The sequence below is a fragment of the Lissotriton helveticus genome, chromosome 8, assembly GCF_964261635.1.
Source record: "Lissotriton helveticus chromosome 8, aLisHel1.1, whole genome shotgun sequence".
Taxonomy (NCBI): domain Eukaryota; kingdom Metazoa; phylum Chordata; class Amphibia; order Caudata; family Salamandridae; genus Lissotriton; species Lissotriton helveticus.
Window position 1 is genome coordinate 1,184,495,985 of NC_136069.1, and position 10,606 is coordinate 1,184,506,590.

Consider the following 10,606-nt stretch of genomic DNA (forward strand, 5'->3'; position numbering starts at 1 on the left):
GTGGAGCATTAACAACTGCTATAGGATATTGAACCAAGACCAGTCGCATGAAGATTCTTTTGACTCTAGAAAAATTAAGGTACTTTAAATTAATATGTTGAATGTTATCCATAATCCATCCGTTACAATAGTAAATCGTGTGTAACTCTCATTTTCTTTATCGTGTTACCGTTCATGCAAAATCCAAGTAAATGAGAAAAAAAGCTGTGTGCATTTCAAATTGATATAAGAGCAGAGATTAAGTTGTCTTGTGTTCTGTTTAGCATAAAATACTATCAGTCAAGAGAGTCTACTGAAAATCCAAAAAGAATTTCCATCTAACAAGACAAGCTAAGTGACTAAAACCTATCATGTCTCTTGTGAGCCTTCTCTTGTATACTTGTATCCGTTCCTCTCTCTTTACTGTCAAAGCCAAGTGCTGCCTTGGATGTATTGAGCACTTTAATGGGGAAGGAGGTGGGGGTGTGGATGGGGGGGCACGTGATTCCAGCAGCATTTGAATCTACAGTCTCAATGGTGGGGTAAAATGAAGACATTGGACCCGATTCACAAAGGCAATCTGAGACAAAAATCTAACTTTACGACTTTTGGGATTCGCAGAGGTCATTGACGAGTTGTCTCTTTACATACGCAGTTGGGCCGGAATCTCTGGCTTCCGCCGTACTCTCCACACCAGGGAGGCACTCTCCGGCTCAGCCTGTAGTCTCTCGCTTGGGCCGGATGAAGTGTAATCAATGGGCCGGAATGCAATTTCTACAAAAAGGAACATTAGGAACATGTGATAAATGGTGGAGGAGGTAATGAAAAGCAGTTTGGGCAGGGAAAAGGGTGTACCTGAACACTACATCATATCCCAGAAATGTTTGCACCTTTGAATCATGGTACATGCAGTCCACAATTTGCGCTCCCCTTAGTGTTAACTGTAGTGTTATATATAGTACCCCCATCAATACTTATGTTACTTAATACTTTCGAATATAAACAATGCTTTAACTTTGATATGTCTTTGGAAATTATTAGCTAATTACCTACAAATTAATAAAAATAAAATTCTGGTTGATGATAATGCTATTTTTTTTACTTTTTGCTACTGATCTGGCTGATTAAGTTGTAGCCTTTCACTCGAAAAATGATGTAAAAGAAGAAGAAATTGGTGATGACTTTATATACAACCTTTTTTGTCTAGTAATATATGTACTATGCCTTTTAAACTGACAAAAGATTCATTAGAAACTCCTATTTGGTTAAAAGATATTTATACTGCACTAATCTTTCTTAAATCAGGTAAAACTACTGAGACAGACAGTATTCCAGCAGAGTTTCATAAAGCGGTTTAGAACACAATTACCCTCACTTTTATTACCTTTAATTAATGACAGAAGATAGGTTTGTTTTTCCCAAATCAGAGGTCTGTCTCACTCATAAACCAAGACTCTAATATTTATGAAAAGGGTTTAGCAAGGACATTCTCATCAGTTTAGCTTATTTTATTCATCCAGATCAAATTGGATTATGAAAGGCAGATTGCTTTCTCATAACACAAGACTTATATATGATGTCTTTATTTATTTGCAAAGTTTTATATAGTGCTGGCTAGACCCGAAGGTATCAGAGTGCTTTACATGAGGATCAGCAAGTTACAGGTTACATAATTACACCATTTACAGGAGCCATGTATAGACAATAGAAGAAAACAAAAGACATGAGATTACACACTAATATGAGGTATTAGCGCGTAGAATAGCCAAGATGCATGTCTTATGGGGAAAAAGAAGGTAAGGTAGAGGGGGAATGGTAAACAGGTATGGAATGCAGAAGAATCAGGCAGACCGGCAAGGGGGAAAAGTACAACAGGGGGAACAATGGAGTCAGGGGGAAAGACAGTATATGAGGGGAGGGGTGTGGGAGGGCAAAAGGGTGGGGGGGTAGTAGAATAGAAGAGAACGATAAACAGGCGATATGTCAAAACCGCCAAATTGGAGGACCCACTGACGCCGATGGCAATTATCCCGAAGTGGCGGGATATACAGACACAAATCAAAGGTAGCTTAACTCCATGGTTCCAAGCAGGGCTGGAAAGGGGAGGCAGCCAAAGAATCATGGCGGGAGGAGGCGGGGGAGGGAAGTAAACACAACGGGGAGACGCGGAAAAACGATGTCAGGTGTCCGGCTGGGTAGGTGACGGCTGAGGGAGTGAGCCAGAGCCAGCCTCCTCTATAGCTGCAAGGGACAGCTCCACCAGGCATCGGTCAAGGTTGTTCGTTATCCATTAATACGTTTAAGTCTGCCCTTGGACTGTTAGCTTTAGACGCTGACAAAGCATTTGATAAAGTTTATTGGCACCTCCTATTTAAAACAATGCAATGTTTTCATTTTTGTCAATTTTTAAAAATATTATTAACAAGTTTTATATCAATCCAACTGCCAAAATGAATGTCAATTAAATTACCACTAATACTTTTAATGTATATAATGTGCTAGGAAGGGTTGTCCACTTACTCTGCTTCACTGTTAATTTGCTGCGTATCCATTGTTGTTTTCTATTCATACCTCTAGTGACAATAGAGGAACTGGTATTAATGCTAAAGTATTGAAAGTATCTGCATATGGAGTTGTTATGCTGTATTTATTGATGTTCCTTCCAAACTCCAAATATCATTCACATTATTTAATGTTTTTCGTGTGCTTCTGGTCATGATTTAAATATTGCCAAAACTTTGGTATTTCCTATACATTTTTTATCTACAACTGATGTGTTTTTAATGGTGGTATCATTTGGTGCCAATTTAAATATCTGGGAATTAACAGGTAGATTCATCAAGCATTTTTGCGAGCGCAAACGGTGCGAATCGCAAAATTCGGCCGTTTGCGCCCGCAAAAATGTCATTTGGAATTCATCAATGGGTCATGAACTCGCAATTTGAAAAATCGCAAATAATTGTGATTTCTCAAATTGCGATCGCATTTAAGGAATCTCAGTTAGAGATTCCTTAAATGCTATTCATGAACCTTTGAAAAATTGCGAATTCGCTATTTTTTACCGCTATTTACCGCGAAGTCTGACTTCGTGGTAAATAGCGAAAACTTAGAAAAATGCACATTAGTGCATTTTTCTAAGCGGTATGTTACACACACACATGTCCTTTGGACATGTGTGTGCGCAACATCAGTCTAAATTGACATTTCAGGGGTGCTACAGGGTGTCCTTTGGACACCCCTGGCACCCTTGAAATCGCATCCTTATTTGCGATTAGCAAATTGCTAATCCCAAATAAGGATTGACTCCCCATTCATTCCCATAGGAATGAATTGGGAGTTATTCCTTATTTGCGATTAGCAATTTGCTAATCACAAATAAGGAGGCTGTAGGAATCGCAATTTATTTTGCGATTTCTACATGAATCCCGATTTGCGAGTCCTTAATAGCGATTCCTTAATAATCGCTATTAAGGACTCGCAAATCGGGACATTGATGAATCTGGGGGGAAGTATTCTAACTCGATCAGTAGGACAAATGACTTAAATTATGAAATGCTACTTAAAAAAAAAAATAACAGTAGGTAAGTTGCATTCTCCTCATTAAATTATCAGACTACTCTCAGTTCAGTAACAGCAGGTATTGGTTCATAACCCTGGTATACTCTATTCGACCTAAGAGTGCTCCACCCTTCCTGACCTGAAATGCAAAGCACTGCTGCAGCATCTGAACACCCGCTACATCTGGCACACTTCTACCCCGTTGGGAGCAGCAGCATCGATAGTGGACAATCATGCTAGCACAATCTCTTAGAAATAGATCAGGCTAACTGGGTGCCTTGAACTATGAGTATCTAATTTCATATGGAAGAAAATAGTGACTACAAAAACTCAGCATCAGTGCTTGTAAAGATACAATAACAAGCAGAGATTAAAAAAAAAAGGATAACATTTTTTCAAAATGATGCAGAATTGTTGCATAAAAGTACTTCTTTTGAAAAATAAGTTACTTGCATAAAATTACTTCTTTTGAAAAATAAGTTACATTCCAAAAAGGTAAATGTTTGAGAGAAAATGTGGGCAAGGATGGATATATCTTATTAAGTGTTCAGAAATATAAAAGTTCAAACATGGGCAACAGCGGGGTCTTGGAGGGAAGCTCATAAACTCTAGGTATCCCCCTGCTGCTGCATCATAAAGCTCCATTGAGGTGCAATGCGGCCCTCTGAATTGGAGAGAAACATTCTTTTGGGGGTCCTGGCATGCTAAGGGTCTCAAGTGTGTGGATCGAATATATGGCAGTGGACTGCTAAAGCTGTTTCCTGTATTGCAGACAGACTTCAGTCCACCGATCTGTGTCAATACCACCAACTAATCAGCTAACCCACCTAAGCCGTCTTTGGAGCCTGGCATGTGGAATTCCTCTTTCACCTATTCTTCAATACCTTCATGCCCTGGGTCTTTATTGGGGTCTAGTCTCTGGTTTGTATGGACTACTCATTAAATCCGTACAATCTGGCCCTTCAAGTAATCTGACTTGATTTGATTGGAAACTATTATTGGGGAAGGACTATTCAGCAGAAGATTGGTTACTGGTGAATCATGACAGGGTCCTCACGGTTCCTGTACTTTAAGATCCTTCATGACTGATATTGGTCACCATGGAAACTCAAAAGGGACAAACTGTTTACTCACGACTGTTGATGGTATTGTAGTGCAGAGCGTTGTAACCTGTATCATATCCTCTGGTCGTGCCTGATGCGCACCAGCTACTGAGTGGCTGTCTAGTCACATCTCCGCCTTCACGGCCCTTACCCATCCCCCTCACTCCCAACTAGCCTTCCTCCACAATATCTCTGGCCTACCAAATCTGTCAACCCATGAACACTGATGTATGGCGATCTCCCTCGCCGTGCCCAAACTTTTTATTTTCCAACACTGGAGATAGCCCTCCACACCCACATGCAATAAGTGGGAGACAGACTACATAAAGCGACTAGCCAAGAGTACACCATATACAAACTGAGTGTTTAACTAGACACCTTCGATGCAGTGTGGAGACCCTTCTTGACAGAGGACGTGACTGTCCCACATTAAGGTCGGGCCTATCTCACCCCGTATCTGGATTTAAAGGATTACCTCCTGCACCATCTGTGTTGTTTTACGGACATTTTCTCTAGCCCCCCTGAGGTATGGCTCCACCATATCGAGTAGTGGTCAACCGTGTAGAGACTACCCAGTCTTGAACCACAACCTTACACCTTACCCCCCTTTTTTTCCCTTCACCATGTTTATTCCCTTCCAGTACCCTGTTGCTTCTCTTACCCTTATTGTTTTGATCGATCCCTAGTACAGTCTGGAATTTATAACTTCTATTGGTTATTGCATTGTCGTCCCTTATGCTGTACTTTCACAGTAGTACCTGAGGTATGTGTTTGTTGTTTTTATTGTTTTTCCCTGTGATTACCTCTCATGTTGTTAACTCCAAATACGTACTTGTTTGTTTTGTGAAAACCCCTGAAATCAATAAATAAATGTAGCAAAAAAAAACCAGACATAGCTCCCTTTGCAGTATACCCTGTTGGTGACTCACACTTACAGTACTCCCATTCATTGCCACTTTGTCAGTGTGTTTGTGCAGTCATACGCTGGTGTTGGTCCCTCAAACCCCTCTGGATGCGTTACAATACTGCAATGCCAGCAAAGGTTTTTTTTTAGGTCTTGCGAGAGATGTTGTGTTGCACATGGGGCTTGGAGACCACCCATTGCTTTCCATTTGGGTGCTTCATTGTCACTTTCATTTTCTGCCTTCTAATTGGGCAGAGCGAGCTGGCTTAACTTCCTCTTCTTTTGGCAGGAGCACAGACCAAATACAATTGCTTCATATTAATTAGGGTACTTCTGCTGTTGGCGCTGTGATTGAGATGCTATTTGTTTAAAATGTTCTTGCTTCTACCCCCTCCCATCTCTCTTGTCTGATTTCCCACTTCCCTCATACCCACTCTGTGTTGCTTCTTCCCCTACCATACCCCAGCCGTGTTGCTTCTTCCACTCCCACCTCGTCCGTGTTTCTTATTCCCCGCCGGTCCTTATTATCCTCCCATCCTCCCGCCGTCTGTGTTTCTTATCGCTTCCCCCCCAAACAACAGAGGGAAAAAAGTGTTATGACACATCCAGTGCTTGCCGCTTCATTCTGCTTTTTTTTAACATCCCGTTAACTGTTACCTAATCTTTGTTCTCCACCCCTTCCGAATGGCAAAACCAATTGTTCACCCATACCCGATACCTACTGGCTTTGCCAATGCTTTTCTTACCTTCCGATACTGTCAGAAAGATTGCTTCCCGGAAAACAAATAATGGACTTACTCCGCCGTCCTCGTCCTCTGCATTTTTCCTGTCTCCAGTCCCGGCTGGCAGCACGAAGCACTTAGGCTCCTCTGAGCCAATCACAACGCCACAGTGCAGCGCTGTGATTGGTCTGAGCACCGTGGTTTGGAGCTCAGATGGGGACAGGGAGCCTTTTCAAGTTCCTCACCAGGCTGTCTAATGCAGCCTGGTGAGGAACATGCAAAGTGTGCATAACTGTTTGGCCGGCCCAAGAGGGCCGGCCAAATAGTTATGAGCACTTAGGGAGTGCAAACCACTCCCCCCCCTTGCTCTGGCCAGCCCCGCCCTGCCACTGACAGCAATAGTAAAAATAAAATGATAATAACGTTACGCTATTATCATTTTATTTTTCCTTTTGAGCAGTGGGGTGACACTCCTCAGCCTTAGCGGAGGAGCAGCCACTGAATGCTCAGCTCAGTACTTGGACAATTGGAGTTTATGAGTTCACTGTTACTTGTAACATTTTGTCTATAAAAGTATTGGATAATATTTTCAGGCATCTTAATGGGGGATTACTTTCAGGTGGTGAAACGTCCATCTGAATAAGAACTTTAATCTGAAAAAGGAGAATTAAACTGTAATATGCTGCAGGGTTAAAGGCAATAACAGGAAAGCAGGTGGTCACAAGAGCTCTCATGCATAGTCTCATGGGAGGTGACTGATCTATCAAGGTTAGGGGGTGACTTGTATAGGAAGTGGTAAAGGACAAGTAAGACAAGTACTATAGGGAAGTTTGTGTGGGGATCCAGACCCTGGTGTTGGGTGCATTGCATTATATTACAGTAGCATTTGTCGCGTGTACACTTGACGAGTCCCCAGAATGTTTCTCAGTGGACATAGAGCATGTTACTCCATTTATTGTGCTTGGTTGGTAGAAAGTGGGTATATACTGTGTACTGAGAATACAGAAATAGTTTTGGCTTGTGTAAGGACTTGAAGAATGCTCCTATGGTGTTGCAGCAAAATTGTAGTTGCCCTTAAGTGTGGAGCGAATTGAAGCGAAGCAAAGCAGGGGACAGGATAGAGCTGCATAATATCTATTAGAACATTGGAATGTTGGGAGCTACATTGAAGACAATAGAGTGCTCTGGGCTTCTAATGACTAGTAAAACTCCGGAACTCCAATTTTCCAATGTTTTTCGTTCACAGGGGTTGCTGTGAACAAAGGCCTCATGGACCCGAGGAGATTTAAATCCCCTCAGGCTCACTGAGGCCTTTGTTTTATTATTTGTTAGAACCTTCTGCCCTCTAGTGGCACAATGTTCTAATAGCCTTATAGCCCGCCGTAGCTGAGCTGTACTGGCCATTAAAGGCCCGCTCCCTTGTTAAAGGCCCTCACCTTCGTCTTGCGCCTTTTACACTGGAGCAGGCCTTTAATGGCTGGTATAGCCCGCTACGGCATGCTATAAGGCTATAATACATCATCTTTGTGAAGATGAGCACTCTTTTGTTCATGGGAGAGTCATAGCTGCCACACGTTTGGCTGTGCTTATTGTAAACGATTTGTCAGTTCAGGAGCTACCAAGCTTTACAACCTTCTGAACTCCAAGTGAATCTGGATTATACATAACTTTGCCAGCAGTGAGGTCCAAAGGTTATTTGAATGGAGAAGGGTGTCACCACTACATATTTTTTTCAAAGGCAGGTCGCTTCTTGGATCAAACATTGTGATGGCAAAAACATTATATACAGTATCATCCAGACCAAGAACTTGAAACAAAAATCTGGGCTCAAACACCACACCATAAACAATACATATGCTCTAGACAGGCAATATAAATTACATTCTATGAAGAAACAGCTTTCTTTTTTTATTCACCATCCCTGTGGAAAGAGCAAGCGGCAATGCATACAGACAGGCAACCACTATGTACACAGTCACAGTGGGGTCAATGATCTTACTTTGAACCCAAGCTGCACTTCTAGTGAGAAGGCTTTGACCTCTACGCTCACAGATGAAGCCCTTGGTGTAGGATATACTGAGCTGAGAGCTCAGCTCTGTTGTATGGACTGTAGCCCCTGAAGTGACAAAGGGAGGGCTGCAGGGAAATTGCAGATGTAATGTTATGCATATTTGTATAGTGCGCTAATCACCTGTGAGTGTATCCAAGCTCCTCAGAGGTGGGCAGGCGGCAGTCTCACCAGAGATTTATTTATAAAGCTAGGTCTTCAGCATGTTGCAGAACTCAAGACTCTATGAGGAGGCTCTGATGTGCTGTGGTAGGTCATTCCAGGCTTTAGGAGAGATGTATGAAAAGACGCGACTTCCTGCTCTGTTTTAGTGTATGCTGGGTACGTGAGCTAGTGAGAGTCCAGCTGATCGGACGTGCTTGGAGGGTTGGTGAAAGTGCGTGAGGCAGTTGAGGTAGGTGGGCCTATGTTCTGTGGTGCTTTGTATGTAGGTGGAAAGAGTTTGAAAAGAGTGCGCTTGTGTATGGAGAGCCAGTGAAGTTCCTTGAGGTGTGGTGTGATGTGGATGCGGTGGGGTAGGGTGAGGACGATTCTTGCTGCAGCATTTTGGATGCTTTGGAGCCTGTTCAAAAGCCGTATGGTGAGTCCAGCGTAGAGTGCTTTGCCATAGACAAGTCTGTTGGTTATAAGGGGCTGTGTGACTGTTTTCCTGGTGTTCTCTGGCAGCCACTTGAAGATTTTTTTTGCAGCATCCTCAAGCTGTGGAAGCAGGTGGAGCTCACTGTGTTGAGCTAGGCTATCATGTTGAGCTTGTAATCAAGGATGATACCTAGGTTTCTGGCGTGAGTGAGTCCAGGGTCTGCCGGGCACCAGGTGGGGGCCCTACAGAAAGTTCTGTGACTCAGACTGGACCCTTGCTCTTTGATAGTTGGACGCCTTGGGGCTTTGGAGCCACAGATAGAAAGGATGGGCAGGCTGAAATCCAAAAATGTATAAAGAAAGCCTACAGAATCTGAAGGTGAAAGGCAATGGAGGACAAAAGTTAGAAAAGATAGCAACACTCCTAGCAATGATCAGTTTGCGGTCTCTGGGGCTGAAGATCCCTTCTAGTGCAGATGCCTACAGCTATAAGTATGGGCCCAGAGGGAACCAGCTATCTAAGACGAAGGAAATGGATCTAATAATCTGCTCACGATACAGGCATGTCCTGCAGGATAAAATGCCCAGCAGCACATGCCGGGTGGGCTGAATAGGTGTTTTCCAAGTTTCCAAACAGAAGTGGGTTTAGCACCCAATGCCAATCCTATCACAATCACAGGAATGCCCTGCCGTCTGAGGAACCGTGACGCTTCTTGCAGTACGAGGTAGGGCTCCAGGACTACAGAGGCACAAGTAAGCAGCACACCATCCCCTTCAATGGTGAGAGAACTCTGACTGTAGGACTCCGAATAGCCTCATCTCTCCAGGGTGACCTCTAGCAGTAAAACTGCACAAGGATGGCAGGCTTTTTCTAACTAATGAGACTAATGACTACCTCAGAGCGCCTCCCTTCCTGGTTTCTTATGATGTTATAATTTACCCGACATCCCAGATGATCTGTTCCTTTTTCCTGTCCATTGGTGCTTCATGATGAGGTTTAACCTCAGTTTGGGTATCTCCAGAACCAGGGCCTCAGGGATGTCTCCTACCCACCCAGGCAGCTGCCCTGTCAGATGACTAGCTCCCACCCTCCGTGGATAGCAACCAGAGGTGCGCTGGCGCGTCCGCTGTCCCTCTCCAGCTGCCTGGGTGGACCCAGCCCTCCTCCTGTTTATTCGTCATGACACTGAGGAGAAATGATCTTGTGTGAAGGGTTGGTCTCTTGCCCCCTTAACTAGCCCACTCCAAAAGAGAAGAAATGCATAGTAAGCACCCGTTCCTCAAGCCTAGGTGGAAACCAGAGCTGTTGGAGCGGTGCAGAAACATGTACCGACCTAGGGGGTGGTAGGAGCTCACCTCTCGGAAGGTAAGTATCTGCAAGGGTTACTCACATGAAACACATGTCTCTAAGTGTAACACATACGTAGAAATATTTATTTACACATAAGCTCTAACATTAAGATTTGTATGTAAGCCTTACAAATGACCTCCTATATGTGTTACTTCATCTCTATGTTACTTAATTTGTACACAACCTTCTAACGAAAGCTTACGGTAACTGCTTACAAAGGAATTTGGTGAGCCAAGGCTTGGTTTTTGCCATTCTCCATTTTTGTCTGGTTAGGGTTCTGATTCTGTCTAGGATGAACAATATAGTCCAAATAATCGATGTTTAAAATATAGCCAGAAAGCA